Genomic DNA, 20,878 nt, shown 5'->3' on the forward strand with positions numbered 1-20,878 from the left:
GTATCTGGGTCACAGATACGCTGTAGCCTATCCCAGCTGACATTTCTTTCATGACGGCAGGTGAAAATGTGTGCACAGTTGAGTTGGAAAACACATTTTCAAAAAAATTTTTTTCAAAAACCTTGTCTATACATACAGTATATTGTGCCATGTTTCTATGGTACATATCCAGAAAAGACAGAGTCAAATTTAATTTATTAATGCCTACTTGTTCTTGAAATATCCACTTCTGAAATGTGTCACTACCGTAACACAGCAACGCACTATGATAAAAACTATTTTATTTATCTGTTAATATTATGTGTCCATACATCCTCTAAAGAATCTTCTTCTTTTCCTTTCGGCTTTTCCCTTCAGGGGTTGCCAAGGCGAATCAGTTGCCTCCATCTAACCCTGTCTTCTGCCTCTTCTCTCACACCAACTTCCTTCATGTTCTTTTTCACTACATCCATAAACTTCCTCTTTGGTCTTCCTCTAGGCCTCCTGCCTGGCAGTTCATAACTCAGCATCCTTCTACCAATATATTCACTATCTCTCCTCTGGACATGTCCAAACCATCTCAGTCTGGCTTCTCTGACTTTATCTCCAAAACCTCTAACATTTGCTGTCCCTCTGATGTACTCATTCCTGATCCTATCCTTCCTGGTCACTCCCAGAGAGAACCTCAGCATCTTCATCTCTGCTACCTCCAGCTCTGTCTTCTGTCTTTTCCCTTAGTGACGCTGTCTCTAGACCAAACAAAATCACTTGTCTCACCACAGTTTTGTACACCTTTCCCTTCATTTTAGCTGAAACTCTTCCATTACACATCACACCTGACACTTTTCTCCACCCTTTCCATCCTGCCTGTACACGCTTCTTCACCACTTTTCCACACTCTTCATATACACTTTTCAATAAATCTTCTAAAGAATATTTTCAGCAATTTATTATGAGGGCGGCATGGTGGCGCAGTGGGTAGCACTGTCGCCGCACAGCAAGGCGGTTCCGGGTTCGAGTCCCACTCTGTGCAGAGTTTGCATGTTTTCTCCGCGTCTGTGTGGGTTCTCCCCGGGTTCTCCAGCTTCCTTCCACCTCCAAAAACATGTGTTTCAGGTTAATTTGCCGGACCAAATTGCCCATAGTGTGTGAGTGTGCATGGCTGTGTGCGGTGCACTGGCGTTGTGCCCGGAGTTTGCCCCGCCTCATGCCCTAAGCCAGCAAGGATGGACTCCAGCTCTCCGTGGCCCGCTACGGCAGATAAAGCGGTGATTAGGAGATGGAATGATTTATCATGAAGGGTATTACAATTAAATAAACTGAAATCATTTTTTAATCAAATTTCAACTTATATTTTTCAAGACTCAAAATTAAAATGCAACTTTTTTTTTTCCAAAACATTACAGGGATTTTAAAGATCTCGTAGTTAACTGGTTATTACATTGAATGTACATTTAACTAATAGTTATCAAATAATGTTATATAATGACTCAGTTCTTATTTTATTTTACAAAACACTCACTTTTACAGTAGTGACTGTACTGGTGTTATTGCAGATATGCTTGTGGGGGACTGTATTTTGTTTGACGGAACCACCTCATCCACCGCATTTGCTCCAGTTAGAGAGAGGCGCCACACAGGGAACAGTTTAGATTCCTGGATTTAATTAAACGTTCAGCGGTGTTACAGAATTTGACTGCGTTTCACGACTCAGTTTGGATGGGTAAACAGCCTCACATCACAATAACTTTGCAATAATCTAACGTTACATCAGAAAATATAAACATCACAATGACGTATCGAAACATCAAGAATTTACAACAGCTGCCCCCTGAATGGCATGGCTATTCTACAACAAAGTGAATTATTTAAGAGTCTACAATAGTCACTGGCTCAGCAATCCTTCGAATCAGCATCCTTGTCTGGAACAGCTGGCAATTGAATGAGGCGTGCTACTGGTCTCAGGTACATCTTGTCCCGCACTTGAACCTCAGCGGATCGGATTCAGCCATCGACACTGGCATTCAACTTGACCACGTTCCCGATAGGCCGATGGGCACGTGGCAGCTAAAGATCTACGATCATCACAACCGTATTTTGGAGGAGATTGTCTGTGCATTGTTGCCACTTCTGGCAAACTGGAAGTGTTGGCAAACAGTTCCAGAGGGATTGCACCCAGAAGTGGTCCACCATCATTTGACAGTGACCCCACCTCCTCCTGGTAAGTGGATCTGGAGCAAAGGACACCTGTGGCAGTGAGGCATCCCGCCGCCCCATCAGCAGCATGTTTGGGGCCACAGGATCTGGGTCAGCAATGTCTGAGGACACGTATCCCAGGGGTTTAGCATTGAGAATGCCTTCCACCTCAACTTAGACTGTTAACAGGACTTCTTCGTGGAGGGATTGAGAGCCGATAACAACCTGCAGAGCTTTCTTGACCGATTGTACTTCACACTCCCATGCACCACCAAAGTGGTGCTGCTGGTGGGTTGAACTTGAATGTGATGCGTTGCTTGACCAGATTTTCCTGTATCTGTGGCTCCATTGTAGCAAATGCTTCTTTTAGTTCTCTCACTGCACCTCTGAAGTTTGTCCCCTGGTCAGACAGAATCTCTGCAGGGGTGCCTCTGTAAGCGATCTTAAGGTGAAGAGAAAGGCATCTGCATCAATGCTTGTCAGCAGATCCAGATAGACACAGTGAGTGGTGAGACACTTAAATATGATTCCCCAACGTTTCTCAGTGCAGCGTCCCGCCTTGATGGTGTATAGCCCAGAGCAGTCTACTCCTGTTGAGAAGAACAGGGGCTTAAGGAGTTGTTCACGGGCAGGAGGTAGGTCTACCATCAGTGGAACGACTGGCTTCCCTCTCCATTTCCTGCATTCAGTACTAGTTTGATGACGCTTGTTGGCCTGCCTCCCACGGAGAACCCAGTATTGGTACCTGATTTCAGCAAAGACCCTATCAGGATCTGGATGGAGTAGACATCCATCCACATCCTGAATGAGGACTTTTGTCACTGCATGGCAAGGGTTGAGGACTATCGGATGGATGTCAGTAGAACAGGTGGCATCAAGGTGATGAAGGCTGATGCGGAAAAAACCCATCATAGGGTCCATCTCTGGTGAAAGTGCACTAAATCTACTGCCTGGGGGTATTGCTATACCAACCCTGAGACACTTTGCCTCCTCTGGAAAGCAATCTGCTTGGCTGACCTTAAGTGAGAAGATTTCTGCATCATAAAGGTCAAGTTGAGGTAGGGAGGAGGCAGTGGCTGTATCATGAAGGAACTGCTGGGTGGCCTTTACTAGTTTGGTCAAGTTATCAAACTGTGTGGCATCTGGTGATTGGCTTGCAGTACTTGTCTGAGCGAGGCTACAGAATATGGTTTGTTTGAGCTTGGGATTGTCATCTTGCTTTGTGGAGACTGAAAGTGATGGCCATCTGTCGGGTGTGTTCTGGAGGAATGGTGGACCTTGGATCCACCGACTTGGAGATGCCAGCTCAGCCAAAGTCTTGCACTGGGTGAGATCATCAGCCAGATTATTGGCTGTGTCTCCATATCGCCAGGATTCAGATGTCAACCCAGTCAGGGCTGTAGTAGAGTCAGTCCAGAGAAAGGGGATGGTCAGAGTGAGCTTTCGGTGAATGAGGGAGGAAAGCAGGCCTCCTTTTGGTGCCAACAGAACCAGCTCCAGCTCAACGTCCCCAAGACGAAGGAGATGGTGCTGGATTTCCGGCGGGCACCTCCCTCTCCACAACCAGTGATCATCGAGGGCAGTAAGGTGGAGGTGGTAGGAAACTTTAAGTACCTGGGACTGCAGGTAGACAGCAGACTGGACTGGTCACTCAACTCGGATTGTGTGTACAAGAAGGGGCAGAGCAGGATGTACTTCCTGAGGAGGCTGGCCTCCTTCAACATCTGTCCTAAGCTCCTTCTCATGTTCTATCAGTCCGCAGTCTCCACTGTGCTGTCATACACCATTGTGTGTTGGGGTGGTGGGGCCAGGAAAAGAGATATGGACCGTCTTAACAGACTCATCCGCAGAGCGGGCTCAGTGGTCGGGCTGAGCCTGGACTCTGTGGAGACAGTTCTGGGGAACAGGACCATGTCTAAATTCAGGGCCATCATGAACAACACCAGCCACCCCCTGCACACCACCTTCTCCCAGCGGAGGAGCACCTTCAGCGACAGACTGCTGTCACACAGCACCTCCACAGAGAGGCCGAGGTCCTCCTCCGTGCCCTGTGCCATCAGGGGGTACAATAACTCTCTCAGGAGGAGGGGGGGGGTGGCGAAGTCAGCACGTGGTTACATGGATTTAATTTAATTTAATACTTTTTATATTTTTTTAGTATACAGTATGTACTGTTAATGCTACATGTGTCTGTTAGTGTAGTGTATGTCTTGTGGTATGTTCTGTTTTGTTTTTGTTTTTTCCTGATGTTTGGCTGAGCAGTGGATATGTGCAATTTCCTCCGGCATTATTAAAGTATCTATCTATCTATCTATCTATCTATCTATCTATCTATATCTATCTATCTATCCTGTAAGGGCTGCACAGAGCTCTAACCATTGGCATTGACTGTTGCCGCTTAGGGGCTACTCAAGATCTTGCCATGACGAATGAGACAGGAGTACAGGGAGATGCAGCGTCAGGTGAAAGTAGAGATAGCAAAGGCTGAACAAGGGCCTTATGATGACTTGTATGCTAGGTTAGACAGTAAGGTGGGAGAGACTAATCTATACCGGTTGGCAAGACAGAGACAGAGATGGACAGCACGTGCAGCAGGTTAGGGTGATTAAGGATAGGGATGGGAGTCTATTCACATGTGCCAGTGGTGTGATGGGAAGATGGAAAGAGTACTTTGAAGACTTGATGAACAAGGAAAATGAGAGAACGAAGACTAGCTGGCTGTTGCGGACAAAGAAATAGCAAATATTAGTCAGGATGAAGTGAGGAGGTCATTGAAGAGGATGAAAACCGGAAAGACACTTGGTCCTGATGATATACCTGTGGAGGTGTCTAGGAGAGGTGGCAGTAGAGTTTCTGACTGGGTTGTTCAACAGGATCTTAGATAGTGAGAAGATGCCTGAGGAATGGAGGAGAAGTGTGCTGGCAACCCATATTTAAGAACAAGGGAGATGTGCAGAATTGTGGCAACTACAGAGGAATAAAGCTGATGAGCCATACAATGAAGTTATGGGAAAGAGTAGTTGAAGCTAGGCCTTGTATGATGTTAAGCGTCAGTTTGACCCATTTCAGTTTTTGTGTTAATCGAAGCACTGGATATCTTTTTTTTCACACTGATGTGTAGTGGAATGTCTGTGCACAGTTTGTATACAAATATGATGTTAAGGGTCAGGCACTATAATGTGGGCATGCAGCTGTTCAGATCCAAAATAAACATGTCTCTTTGATGTACTTTGTTTTGACTGCTCAGTTATTTGTATTATTTTTTACCAGATGTGTGTAGAGCATAAACTTTCTCTTATTTGACTTGTCACTCTTCTCATGTCATCTCTTTGACCAACGCACCAAAAATGAGCTCCAGAAGATTTAAAGCTGAACAAGCTTCATCACAGATTTTGAACTGGGATAGTGATGCAGAGGAAGAGATTTCAGAGACAGAGGATCTTTCAGAGACCGAGGACAATGTTATTGATGATCCAGATTGTCAGTATTCCAACGATGAGGAAGATTCAGAGGACGAGTATGCTGCTGTCTCTCCATTGGATGAAAACCAAGAAATGGTCAACATCACCACACCAAAGCCAAGGCAGACTGTCATCCTCCAATGTCAACAAAATGACTACTGGTCCTACAAGATTTGCTGTCACACGAGTTGATGATACTCAATCAGCATTTCAGCTGTTCATATACCCACCAATAGAGAAGATTATACTGGAAATGACCAACTTGGAGGGGAAATGTGTATTTCAAGAGAAATGGAAGCCACTGGATCAGACTGACTTGCATGCTTATCTTGGCATTATGTTATTAGCTGGAGTGTACAGGTCACGGGGAGAAGCAACTGCAAGTCTGTGCGATGGAGAGTATGGAAGGCCAATCGTTCTAGCAACAATGTCTCTGGAGAAATTTCACATGATATCTTGTGTGATCCGATTTGACAACTGTGACACTAGAGCTGGTCGACGTAAAAGAGACAAACTAGCTGCAATCAGAGATGTGTGGGATAAATGGGTTGAAATACTACCGTTGTTGTACAATCCTGGTCCCCATGTTACTGTAGATGAGTGCCTTTTTCCATTGAGGCCACTGTCCTTTCAGACAGTACTTGCCCAACAAGCATGGCAAGTATGGCATCAAAATATTGGCAGCCTGTGATGCAAAATGTAGTTAAGCATTGAATATGAACGTGTATACTGGAAAGCTACCTGCAGGAGCATCTGAGGAGAATCAGGGGATGAGTGTGGTGCTGCAAATGAGTGAAGGACTGCAAGGTCAAACATCACATTCGACAACTTCTTTACATCTTACCGCCTTGGAGATGAACTTCAGAAGAGAAAGTTGACTATGTTGGCAACAGTCAGAAGAAATAAGCCAGAACTTCCCAGTGAAATTCTGAAGATACATGACAGACCTCTGCATTCCTCAGTACTTGTTTTCACTGAGAAAGCAACAGTTATTTCATATTGCCCAAAGAAAAACAAAAATATTCTTGTAATGAGCACAATCCACATAGATGCATCTCTGAGCACAAGAAGATTTTTTTTTTATCTTTGCAAAAACACTTTAATCACATTCAAACATTTTACAATTTTACATTAGATGAAAGCACTAAAGTGCTTCAGAAGAAGATTTTGTGCAAAAAAAAAATTAAATCACATTTAGAACATTTTACAATTTTTTATTAGATGAAACTTCAAAAACACTAACCACCAATAAACAAAAGGAAATACAATATAAAACTTAGTGCATTATAATAGGAAGTTTGCAAAAGTGAGGTGATCATCAACTAAAGTGCATAGGACATTCTTGTAACACCAGATGTTCCTAAAGTCATTCAGGTCTTTTGTCATTTTATAGAAACCAAATTCTAGTTTTAAGCAACATCTGATGTTACAGTAAAAAAACAGTAGCTGCTTCTTGAACAGTATTGTTGTCAATTCTCCTCTTCCTGGTCGCATAAATTGCAAGTTTTGCCTCTCCAGAGATAAAATTTAAAAGCAGCCACTTTCTTTGATTCGATTTATTGTACCCAGCACTGTAGATGAATTTCCTGATACTAAAATTTTCACTGAACAGATTAAAAACATTCGTTAGAAGAGTGAAGAGAACTGCAAGTCTCCCACACTCACTAAAAGCATGAAAGACTGTCTCACGAAGGGGACAGAAGGGACACTGGCTGGACACAGCAGGGTTAAAAACAGAGATAAAAGCATTGGAACCGATGGCACCATGTAAAATTCTCCACTGGAGGTCGGCTGTTTTTTTCTTGAGGGGAAGTTTGTATAGAGGTCTCCACTGTGAGTCAGGTCCATTTCCCATCATCCTGTTGGCCCAGGTAGTGGGCGCTCTGTCACACAGGCCTTTCTTGTTGATTACTTTTACACATTGTCTGTACATTATTTTTTTGTTGGCCGTGTGCAGGTTGATTTCTCGTTCATCTCCGAGGACAGGACCCTCCAGTTCTCCAAACAGGGGACTGATGTGGACCTCAGGGAAAGGATCTTTGCTGTCCGGCACAGTCCCTGTACTATAGTCCAGGAGGAGGCTTCTCTCCTTCCCGGAGAGTCTTTGCCTCCACAGTACCCTCTGAGTACCCTCCAGTAGCACCCTCTGAGCCACCCTGATGGACTGGATGTTCAGCACGGAGCTCACAGCCTGGGCATCACAGCCCCACGTTGTCCGCCAGCTGCTGGAGAGTCATGGTCCTGGTTCTGCAAAGCGCTGCAGACAGCCCAGGTGTGGCTCCACTGCAGACATCTAGCCTGGCTCCATGCACTAGTGGTTCCTTCAGTAACCAGAACAGAGAGTCAGAGCTTTTTCCTGGGCTGCTTTTAAATATGGCCCATGTCTTAAAGACACAATGATAAAACGGAGGCAAACCATTTAACTTTAGAAACTTAAAGTCCCTTAAAAACAGTTCAGCATCCAGGTCCAAGTTACTCACACATTTGAATATGCAGCTGGCCACCTCTCTCCACGTCAGATCCGCTGGTCCGGTCAGAAACCGCTGGATGAACTGTAATCTGAACGTGGCTGTTCTACTAGCCAGGTGATTGAGGCCCTGTCCCCCCTCCTCTCTTGATAAAAACAACACTCCTTGAGGCACCCAATGCAGCCCATCCCAGAAAAAGTTAACACGTTTGGTCTGGATTTGGGCTAGAAACCCTGATGGAGGGTCCATACAGGCCAAGCGGTGCCACATCTGCAAGGCCACCAGGTTGTTTATCACTAAAACTCGACCTCTGTACGACAGTCTGGGGAGCAACCATTTCCATTTTTTAAGTTTCCCTTCTATTTTTTCAATGACGCCCTCCCAGTTCTTCCTGGTTGTTGTCTCAAGAAGAAGTATACTTTATTTATCCCCACAGGGAAATTACACAGTCACTCAGGTGTACATTTTGTTGTGTTAGTTTTAACAATCAATGTACAGTATACACAGGACCCCTGAAACACAGCACAAAAGGGGGCCTGCAAGTATGCAGTTAGTACACATCAAACAACACACATCAGGGAGGCAGAGTGACGGGCAGCGGAACACGCCCCAATTGAGCAGCTTGTAGGGGGTAAGGCGCCTTGCTCAATGGCGCCTGGGCAGTGGTTGGGAGGTTAGCTGATGCCTCCCACCGTCAGTTCACACTCCTGGTGACATCCTGGTGGGAGTGGGATTCGATCCACCGATGGTTGGGGCGATCTGTCTACAAGACATCTGCTCTACTGCTGAGCCACATGAAGAGCCACATACAAGACATGAAGCCACAATTGATCCTGGACTATACAACTCGACCAAAGTAGGAGTTGAAAATCTGGACAAAGTCACAGCAAAGTACAGCTGCCAGCGCAAGACTGCCCGTTGGCCCTTGGTGATTTTCTACAACATTGTGGATGTGTCTGCTTACAATGCCTATGTCCTGTGGACTGAAATCAACCAGCAATAGATTGCCAGTAAATTGTACCGACGTCGGCTTTTCCTGGAAGAACTCAGCAAAGCACTCGTCACTTCCAAGATCCAGATGCGAGCCAGGCCAGCTGGATCCCCTGCAGCTGCAGCTGTCATTGAAAAGGTCAAGTACAGGTCATCCAACGAATCTGCAATTGATCCAGTGACAGGTGAGAAAAAAACAGAAACTATGCCAGGTCTGTCCCTCCCGAGATAACAGTAAGACAAGCACCTCTTGTGTGAAATGCAAGACTTATATCTGCAAAAAGCACACAGTCACATTCTGTCCATCATGTGGAGACCACTGAAGATGCTGGACACTGAAAATCTCAGAAAATGGGGCAAGTTAAATGAAAAAAATAAAATAAACGTGAAGGGGAAAAACTTTAACTAAACAGTTCTTAAATATAGTGTTGGGATTAAAAATATATTGTCTGTCTCTTCTGAATGTTTAAATCATCTAAAATACAGTTGTTACTGGTGTAACCTGTTTTTTTGACTGTTGTGGATTTCCCACTTATGTCGTGGGTCAAAATGACCCACAACATAATCAATGTGATATTTTTCCAACATAATACAAAGGCTAGACTAAGGGCAGATATGATGATTTGTTAGAAGCAGTGGTTTCATGCCAAAAAAAAGTACTACAGATGCAGTATTTGCTTTGCTAGCACCAAGAAGACGTAAAAGTCGTAACAAGGTTTCCGTGGGTGAACCTGTGGGAGGATCATCCAGTAGACCCACTCTACTGGATGGATCTGCCTTCGTCATACATTTATTATTGTTTTTATTACTGTCATTGTTATTATTATTGTGTTGCTAATCTGTACATGCGATATCTATTGCTTCGTTGATCCACTCCTGGAAGAGGGGTCCCTCCTCTGTAGTCTTCCTGAGGTTTCTACCATCCATTTTTTTCCCCTGTTATAAGGGTTTTGGGGGGAGTTGTTCCTTATCCGTGTGAGGGTCATACTGCTCGCAGTACACCAAGGTCAGAGGGATATCGTCCATGTGCAGATTGTAAAGCCCTTTGAGACATTCTTTGTGAATCTGGGACATATAAGAATAAATACACTTTGAGGATGTTGATAGAGCAGTACAGAGGAGGCCAGAGGGAGCTGCATTGTGTTTTTGTAGATCTGTAGAAAGCTTATGACAGGGTGCCCAGAGAGGAACTGTGGTATTGTATGAGTAAGTCTGGAGTGGCAGAGAGGTATGGTAGAGTGGTGCAGGAGATTTATGAGGACTGTAAGACAGTGGTTAGGTGTGCTGTAGGTGTGACGAGGAGTTCAAAGTGGAGGTGGGACTCTATCAGGGATCAGTCCCACCTTCTTGTTTGCTATGCTGATGGACAGGTTGACAGACGAGGTTAGACAGGAATTTCCATGGACTATGTGGTGTCGGGGTTCTGGGATGACGTGATGCGTAGGCCGGTCTCCAGTTCCTGGTTGAGGCGCTCAGCCTGCCCATTGGTCTGCGGGTGAAATCCAGAGGAGAGGCTGACCAGCCCAGCAGGCTGCAGAACTCCTTCCAGAACTGCGAGATAAACTGAGGGCCACAAATCAGAGACGATGCCCTTTGGAAAACCATGAATCCGGAAGATGTTTGACATCATGACCTCACCCGTTTCTTTGGCTGAGAGTTTGGGAAGAGCAACAAAGTCAACCATCTTTGAAAGTCTGACTACCACCATCAGAATCACAGTGTTACCGTTAGAGGGGGGAAGCCCCGTGATGAAGTCCATGGAGATGTGGGACCAGGGACATTGGGGGATGGGCAAGGGCCTGAGTTCTCCAGAAGGTTTCTGGTGAGACACTGTTACTGGCACAAATAGGGCAAGCGTTGACATAGTAAGTAACATCTTTCACCATATTGAGCCACCAAAAACGTTGTTGTACAACAAACAAAGTCTTATTGATACCGGGGTGACAGTCTTATTGGTGTTTTACTCCACAAAGAAAAATCCAGCTCTGGCAGGGGAAGAGGAGGGACGGAAGATCCTAGCGAAGACAGTCCCTCATATAGTCCTCCATGGCTCTGCGTTCTGGAGCAGAGACAGAATACAACCTACCTCTGGGTGGGGTGCAACAAGTCAATAGCACAATCATAAGGATGGTGCGGTGGCAGGAACGTAGCCTTAGCCTTACTAAAAACTTCAGCAAGGTCATGGTAACATGGCGGCACGTTAACTATGTCAGGGTTCGAGAGATCAGTGACGGTGGTAGAACTGTACGACTTGGGGAGATAGGAATCCACACAATTTGGTCCCCAGGAGGTAATCCTCCCATTATCCCAATCAAAATTTGGATTGTGGGTCTTGAGCCATGGGTGTCCTAAAATTACCTGATGAGCCATAGAGTTAAAAACGTGGAAACTTAATGTCTCCGTGTGAGTTCGGGAAAATAAGCTTAATGGACTGAGCACAATGAGTTATCCTGCCCAGAGGGGTGCCATCTATGGCCTTAACCTCAAGGGAGTGTTGGAGAGCAAACTTTCTTAGCCTCAGTCTCATGACGAGGGAAGAGTTCATAAAGTTAGCGTCGGCACCAGAGTCAATGGACACAGAGACCAGAAATGAATTAGAGTCTGAAAAGATTTCCACCTGAGGCTGGAATTGGGCAGGATTCCCAATGACACAGATTCTGGTCACCTCACTCTGCTCTCTGGAATATGCCCCGGCTGCCTTGACATGACAGGCATTCACAAAGTGTCCCAGCTGTCCGCAGTAATAGCACCTGCCGTCCCTTTGTCGGTGGAGACGCTCCTCAATGGGCAGGTGAGTCCGATCCAGCTGCATGGTTTCCTCCATAGGGTGTTTGATGGGAACCAAGCTGGCTGCCGGTGGACGAATGTGACTCGGCTGATCCTGGGAGTTGCTCCTCCATCTGCGGTGTGGCGATGAGCGAGCCCGAAGTCGTCCCCGTTCCTGGTCCAATTCGGAGAGTGTCTTGTCGATCTTGATGGCCAAAGCTATGAGAGAATCTAAATCAGATCGACTGAAATTAACTGGTTTAATTTCAGTCTAGTTTCAGAGAGTCCTTGAAAAAATGCATCAGTCAATGCTGCAGGGTTCCACTCGCTCTCTGAGCGGAAGTCTATAGCATAGTCTGAAACCTTGTGTTTACCTTGCCTCAGCTTAAGCTGTGACCTGGTGGCTTCCCTGCCCGGTGAGGTGTGTTGGAACACCTGTTCGAGGACTCTAGTGAAACTGGCTGTGGTAGAGCAGGTTGTCGACCTGTGGTTCCACTCGGAGGTGGCCTACACCACTGCCCACCCAGTGAGATGGGAGATGATAAATGCAACTTTGGCTCGTTCTGTGGGGAAGACCCATGCTTGCAATTCAAAATGTAGTTCACATTGGGTTAAAAAAGGTCTCATGTCACCTGATTCCCCGGAGAATCGCTCCGGATGGGAGTGCTGAAGGCAGGAAGAAATGGCGCTGGTCAGTGACCAAGAGTCAGAGGGAAAACCTGGTAGAGTGGCCAGGTTGGACACCGCCGCAGCAGGTGCCTCTCGAGGCAGGTGACTGAGTAATTAATTGACCTGTGAGCCTAACGATGTCATCGAGTCCTGGCGAGTCGCCAGTTCTCTCAGAGCAGCGCGCAGGGACGTAAGCTGCTCTTGCTGTTGAGCCAGCTTCTCTCCCTGTAGTTGAAGGGCTTTGCAAACCGGGTTAGATTTGGCTAAGTCCATTCTGGCCAGTTTGTTCTGTCATGAACGTAGCACAGGGAGGCAGTACTGAAGTGCATGACACTGACCATTAAATCAGAAAAACAAGGTTTATTCCAAGCGAGGGTCGGTACACAGGAAAGGCAGTCAATCCAGGCAGAGGTATCCAAGATGGGAGGTAAAAAGACAAGGTCAAAAAATGAGCAAGGTTCAAACACGATAACAAGGACAAGAGCTATGGAACAAGGCTGGAACGTGAGCAAGGAACTACAGCGAACCTGCGACGAGACAAGACACAAAGGGGAAATATATGCAGGACTAATGGGGGTGATTAGACACAGGTACGGGAGACACAGTCAAGGATCAGTTGCACACAGACGGGGAGGAGGCAGGGCAGACAGGAACCTGGAACAGAGACAGGGGTGAGTGATCACAAAATAAAACAGGAAGACAAGACATGAAACATGGAGAAGCAAATAAAACATTTAACAGACAAGATCATGGTAGTCCAAGTTGTCCAGTCGGGTTGTCAGAGTTAACTGGGGTTCCAAAGGATTACATGGACCTCAAGAAGGTATACCTCCAAGGGGTAGACTGTATTCTTTATCGGCACCAGAGATGAGGGCCATGGACACCTACATTCAGGAATCACTGGCAGCAGGCTTCATTCTCCTCTCTTCCTCTCCTGCAGGGGCAGGGTTTTTCTTTGTTGAAAAGAAGAATAAGACATTCTGACCTTGTATTGACTACAGAGGGTTGCTCCCTTCCACGCATCTCTTCTGCATATGAGGTTTTACACGTGGCAACCATTTTCAGTAAACTAGACTTAAGAAATGCTTATCATCTTGTCTATATTAGAGAGGGCAAAGAGTGGAAGATGGTGTTCAACACTCCTAGCGGCCACTATGAGTATTTAGTCATGCCTTTCTAGTCAATGATGATGTTGTACTTTATGATTTTCTTAATGTATGTTTGTGTACCTGGACAATATTTTGATTTTTTCCAAGTCTCCACAGGAACACGTGACGCACGTACGCCAGGTGCTGCAGAGACTTCTGGACCATCAGCTTTTTGTTAAAGCTGAAAAATGCGAATTTCAAGTCTCAGAGATGTCTTTCCTAAGTTTTGACATTGGTGTCGGGAAGGTTTCTATGGACCCATTTAAGACTTCAACAGTTACAGCCTGGCCCACCCCTACTTCTCGAAAGGAGTTGCAACGGTTCCTGGGCTTTGCAAATTTCTACCGGAGGTTCATCCGGAATTATAGTTCTATTGCAACTCCGCTTTCAGCCCTCACATCGCAGAAGGTGCTCTTCAGGTGATCTCAAGCAGCAGATGAGGCCTTCAAGGAGTTAAAGTTCAGGTTGCCTCTGCTCCCATATTGACTTTTCCTGGGGGATTGCTATGGGGTGCGCCATCTCCCCAGTCCTGTTTGTTGCAGCATTTTGGGTAATTCTCTTTGGAGCAAGACAAATGGTGGGAGGGATTAAACTACAATATGGATAGAGACTTCTCCCATTGAGAAGCTACATGGATGATGTTACCAGCCTCCTCCAGACAGCAGCCTGCACATCTCAGCTGTTGAAGAAAGTAGATGAATTAATGTCATGGGCCAGAATGAAGATTAGAACTTTGGTACGCCTACTACTTAAATGTAATATTAGGATTAGGTTTAGGATTAGGGATGTGGTTCAAGTTATGGTTAGTGTTAGGGTTACCCATAAACCAGTTGGGATAGGCTCCAGCAACCCCTGTGACCCACAAAAGCGGAAGGAGTCGTCAGGAAGATGATGAATGAATGAATCAATGCTCCAAATTTGCTGGCAATCCAACAAAATATTAATCATTGTTCCTCCATTGTCCCCCTACAAAATTGCTTTGCAGTCATAAACTGGTTTAATTCATCTAAAATTCAAATGCAGGGATGAATTTTGCTTCCCTTCCAAGTTCATATGCCGTGAGTAATGCATCATCACAGATGAAAACTCTGAGGTGACAATTTTCAAATCAGTGTCAACATTATGAATGATATCTGCTCTGTTCTGTCCCTAACACATTGCTAACCTTATGTGTAATTTCGCACAAGTGACGAGGATCTTGTTTGACAAAATAAGCTTCCCACTGCAGATGAAACTTTTTTTTTTACTTTGGGATGATGTAAACATAAATGTCACACATCTCACTTCATGTCAAGTTACTACCTGTACATCGTACAGGTAGTAACTTGACATGAAGTGAGTACATCTATGTGCACTGGCATAGTGAACCACCATAATGTGGACTGCTCTCCAATGGCCCTATACACACCAGCTCACTCTCACTGTCTGTATTACACATAGTAATAATAATTTTAATAATATAGCGAAGAGCATATCATTTTTATTCAATTATGTACAAGGAAAAATAATGACGCTGGGGCTTCAGCACTAAACAAATAAATAAATCAGATCTTTAATCAAATCCAGTGATGATGCATGCATGTGGAGAAGATTATTAGGTTAGGTGATAGGTAACAGCCCTCACAATGCGAGTACCGCAAGAGTGCATGAGCAGTACAAAGCAAATAATTGGAATTTATCCTTGTGTGTGTGTGTGTGTGTGTGTGTGTGTGTGTGTGTGTGTGTGTGTGTGTGTGTGTGTGTGTGTGTGTGTGTGTGTGTGTGTGTGATCGTAATGTATGATATAGAAAATTGAAATTTAAAATATTTTTCCAGATTGTTCAATTCAAATTTTTCTAAGCTCTTGTAAATCGTCCCAGGGAGGATGATTCTGAATTTTTTGCAACAGCAGTGATGGGAAATCAGATATAAGACCAACAAATTCTCTGGTTTTAATGAATATGACATCATCTCTCTGTCGATAAGAGTGTGGGAAAAGGTAATACAGATATAAGGTAGTTTAATATCAGTATGGGGAGGGTTCACAAACGTTTAAATTACTGTAAATAATACACTAAAAAATTTGTCGTTCTATCGCGGAATTAGTTAATCTCATGTGGTTCCTGGAACGCCTTACCTGCGAGAACGAGGACACACTGTACTGCCTTAACTGTCTACAAGTGTTGCAGTTAATAGGATAAGATGAAAGAATGGGAGGGAATTGAGCGTTATTAACAGGTGTTACAGCCGCAGCTCCTATCTATTGTTTATATTGCGTATCCTTCTGCAACCCTGCCTCTGAGCTGCCGGTACTGCACTGCTCCTGGATGCTCCGCCCTCCCTTGTCAGTACCTGGTGCGGTCTCTCTCGGATTCCTGGCCACGCCCCTGTTCCATCCTTATCTTCAGACTGGTGTGCCATCCTCCTGACAGGCCCAAGCCCCAAATCATCACCTGGCATGGACGCTTTAAAAACTCTGCAAGCCAGAGGGGCGACAGCACGCCCATGAGCCCGTCAAGCTGTGTCTCTCTCTATATGATATATATATATATATATAAAATTAAATGTCCCTCTCACCCTCGTAGGGTGAGAGTGTGTGATCCTCAGGCTCGTGTCCTCTACCAGAGGCCTGGGAGTCTGAGGATTCTGTACAGTATCTTAGCTGAGACTGCACTCTTCTGGAATGAGGCTTCAGATGTTGTTCCAGGAATCTGCTGGAGTCATGCACTCTTCCAGTTTGGGGGTCACTGCCCCAAGTGCTCTTACTACCACGGGGACCACATTAACCTTGATCTTCCACACACACACACACACACACACACACACACACACACACACACACACACACACACACACACACACACACACATTATATATACACACACACTGTATATATACTGTATATATATACTGTATATATATATATATACTGTATATAGGTCTGCCACGATTAGTCGACTAGACATGATTATGTCGACTATTAAAATCGTCGACAACTAATTTAGTAGTCGACGCGTCGTTTTTTTTTTTTTTTTATCTTTGTTTTTCTCTCAAAACTGCTGCGGCACCTCCACGGCCGCGCCTGCCTTTCTGACCTTGACACACATGCGCAGTAGAAGTAATCGGGGCCAGCTGTGATGTCACCGGAAGTTATACCAGAGGGGCTCGGTGTCATGGCTACCCGGCGGCACCAGACCTCAAAAGTGTGGGAGCATTTTCCGAAAACAAAAGAGAAAAGTGTGCAATGCAATATCTGCAAGACAGAAGTTGCCTTCCACGGCAGCACAACTGCGATGTTCGAGCACCTGAAACACAAGCAGGTTGTGGCAACGATGAAGAGGGACCGTCGTCTCGGTTAGCTAACTGGGTAGTTAGCGGCTAATATTAGCGTAAACAGAGCTAACTTACTACTTACTCATATAGCTGTAAACGTTAGCATTAGCGATGACGATTTGATTCATTAGCCGCCCTTAGCACTCATATTTCATGTGTTTTCTGTAACGCTACAACAGTGATGTGTTTGAATAGGAAATGTGGTAACGCTAATGTTTTCTAACGTTATGTTTCAGTGCTAGAAAAGTAGGTTCTACTTCAATGGACGGCGTTGTTACAAAGCCAGCTACATGCACACCTCAGCAAGCAAACGTCCTGACTGAGTCCAGACTGAACATGCTGGTGACGGACAGCATCGGAGCGAATTTTCGCTGCAGCGGGGAACATCTGCTCTCCAAAGAGAGCAAGCCTTTCTCCAAGACATGTAGAAATTCTAATTTTCCTGGCTATGAACAAGACCCTTGTGCAGTTTGGGATTGCATAGAGTCAGAGTGTGGTAAAGTTGAATACAGTTGTGAGCACTGAGCACAAAATGCACTTTTGTTATATCTGAGTCAGTGAGACCAAAACTGTAATAATTCCTTAGTTACAGGTACCTGAAGTATTTATTTTTGTGTTGTTTAGGCAAGTGTCTTTTCCTTATTTTGCTCAGCTGTTTGCACTTTATGCTACGCAGTTCAACAATTGTTTGTTGCTACAAGCATATTTCATTAAAGGTTTAATGAACTATCATCTTAATTGTCTTTATTTTTAGTTAGCATATGCCTTAAACACTTAAAGCTGAAAAGTATTGATGGTTATATAAAAGCAGCTTCATGCTGGTGCGATAAGCTGTATGTTTTACATTCAATTTACGTATGATCCGATTAGTCGACTAATCGAAAAAATAATCGATGATTAGTCGACTATCAAAATAATGGTTTGTGGCAGCCCTAACTGTATATAATGTATGTATGTGTGTGTGTGTGTGTGTGTGTGTGTGTCTGTGTGTGTAAATATAGTTCCTCAAGTCAATGCACAACATAAATACATTGGTTTCATGCATTGTTTTCAATCCATGCAGTTCTCAAATGGATATAAAAGACTGTTGCTTATTTTGATGGGATCTTGTTCATGGATGTTTGACGAAATTCCACTGATTAATACCAAAAGACTGGGATAACCAGCACATATACAGTATACATAGTATTGGCCAATGTAGATTTGCACTACTTACTGCATATTTTTGATTGTTTATTTGGTTTTATGAAAATGTTCAAATTTTAATGTGTAATTGCAAATAAGTTATGTTGTGTCAATTAAATAAATAAAACACTCAGTAATTATAGTTTTAATTTAGTGTCGTGATGTGTTTTTACCTATTCCACCAATTTATTCTTGGATATTTAAATGATAATCCCACTTATGTACAAATAATATCCGAGCAGTCAATACTCAGATGTCTTTTGTTTGTTTAAATTTTAATTATCAAACAATGTCAGGATAAAATATACACACATTTTGGAAAATTCAGGCTCCTATTGGTAGATAAGTTTTTTTAAAACCAAGTTAAGACATTGCAAATTTTGAAAGCAGTCAAAATGACTGCCTTAGGAGTACTACTGTTAATCAACATTGTTTAACATTGTGTGAAAAAAATGGCAAGAACATTAGGTGGTAAAAATAAATAACTGGGAAAAAAACAGTTTAATCACAAAAAGAAAAGAAAAAAAGAAAAAAAATAGAAAGTTGTGTTGAGTATGACAATTGTTCATGCATACTTTGTAGTTCATGATTTCTTATTGCATGTGATGTATTCATTAATGCACTTCATGTTCTGAGTTCATAAAAAACTTGTTCTGTAAATAGCAACTTTTGATCCATCCATATCAATTTCAGACTTAAAATAATGTAGCGATTTAAGCCCCACCCATTTCCGGTCAAACCATACCCACCTCTGGTTTAAGTCCCGCCCATTTTGAGTACAGATACGGATACAGATAATTTAGATGGTTGAACAGATACAGATATAGATACATATAGTGGCATACTCTCTCATCCCTACTAAATATTGCATTAGAAATGAATTACAGAACTCATTAAAATGAACGATCATTGTGAAACCAAAAATAACTCACACGGATTTTACAACTATTGCAGTGCATTACAATCATTAAAAAAAAAAAAGAAACACCAAACGTTCCTATTTTTTCCTAGCGTCTGGTCCAATCATGCCCAGTGTTTCACAATGAGAAAATCCCCTCATAGAAGCAGTAACAAATATATGGAGGAGGTGAGTAAGTCAATGGACAACTGATTTGATTTCCACAATGAGATATTACCAGCTAGAAAAGGGCATAAGGCAGGGAAAGTGAGATGAGAACGAGAATGTAATGGTGAGGAATGAATACCCATTGATATATCCATTCAAAACTTGAGATTTTATGAGATGAAGCATATGCACATTTCGATGTTATGATTGTGAACTGAAGGAGGTTGCAGAGGAACTCCCTGACCCACTAAAGACTGGATGTGAGACGTGGGCCATGGCAGAGCAGCAGGTCTGAACCAACAGAGGTAATAAAGCGACTGATTCCGGCCTTCCAAAGGGACTACAACAATGCTAACTACAGCAACAAATGAAGATGCTACACATGTGAAAGTTCTAGCCATGTTTCATGTGGAACTCAGGACAAGAATAAAGTTGCCCAAAACCAGGAAGACTGAGAACCATGGTCACACGCACCACCTGAAGAAGTTTGTGTTCATCCTCCAGCAAAGCTATAAATGCAGTCATGAAGAGTCAGTGGAGAAAGGTCAGAGCATTGAGAAAACACAAATATGAACACTTAGTTCACTAAGATCTTCCACACGATCACAGATTTTTTTTAAAACTCAACTTTTTAAAAATGCATTGAAAATGATTCACGTCCACACGACAGCGTCTTCAAAAAAATCTCCGTCCACACGTAAACTCACAGAGCGTTTTCAAAGACGGCTATAAGCATGCCAAACCATGTGGTGGCAATACTGAGTCAAATTTTATCCAATAGGAATCCTCCGTGTTTTGTTGTCACCGTTTTTAAAAAAAAATCCACCTTGGCCAGCGTTTTTAAAAAGTTGCGTTTTCGTTCCGGATATCTGCGTTGTCGTGTGGATGGCAGGGGTAAATGCAACAGAAAAGTTGCGTTTTCAAAAAATCCGTCATCATGTGGACGGGGCCTTAGATTGATACAAATATACACAATATCACTATTATGATAAATGCAGACAGATACAAATACAAACAACATCAATACTATGGTTCTAATGACTAAAGAAACTATGTAGTCAACAGTTCCTGATTGTTTACTTAGATCATAGGTTGACCTTAGAAACATGCAGCCCACGCTAATGTTTACTTAATGTTATTTATTTACTTTAATATTTACTTAGATTAGAAGCAAGTCAGGATGTTTCTCATTTTATTCATTCATGAACCAATGTGCCATTGTTGAATGACATAATATACCACAGAACCCCCACATCTTGCCTGTTGAGAGCATAATGGGGTTTGGAAACCAGTGTCAGAGATCAGAGCTGTGAAGGAGCTGTATCATCCAGTCCCAGCTGAACTAAATGGCAAAAAAAGTTTCAGTGGAGTCCTACTGGTTAACTATTTAATTGATTGATTAATTGTTTGATCTGCTTGCATTTTAAATGATAAAAAATGTATTATTATATATATGGACAAATGCCACTGGGATTAGCCTCAAATCCTACTCTGTTTGTTGGAACATGATGAATTGGCAAACATAGTGTGGTAACATAGCTGTTTAGTATGAGTGTCTTGTCATAACTGATATTTGTCTTTGCTCTGTTCCACTCGTGAAACAATCACTTGAATATTTTAGCCATATTATTACATATT

At 43.5% G+C, this 20,878-nt stretch overlaps 1 pseudogene; it reads left to right on the forward strand.

The window, feature by feature from the left end:
* Positions 1–5,670: 5,670 nt before the first annotated feature.
* Positions 5,671–9,326, forward strand: LOC137596182 (piggyBac transposable element-derived protein 4-like; annotated as a pseudogene).
* Positions 9,327–20,878: the final 11,552 nt, after the last annotated feature.

The sequence above is a fragment of the Antennarius striatus genome, chromosome 1 (assembly GCF_040054535.1).
Source record: "Antennarius striatus isolate MH-2024 chromosome 1, ASM4005453v1, whole genome shotgun sequence".
In the NCBI taxonomy this organism is placed as follows: domain Eukaryota; kingdom Metazoa; phylum Chordata; class Actinopteri; order Lophiiformes; family Antennariidae; genus Antennarius; species Antennarius striatus.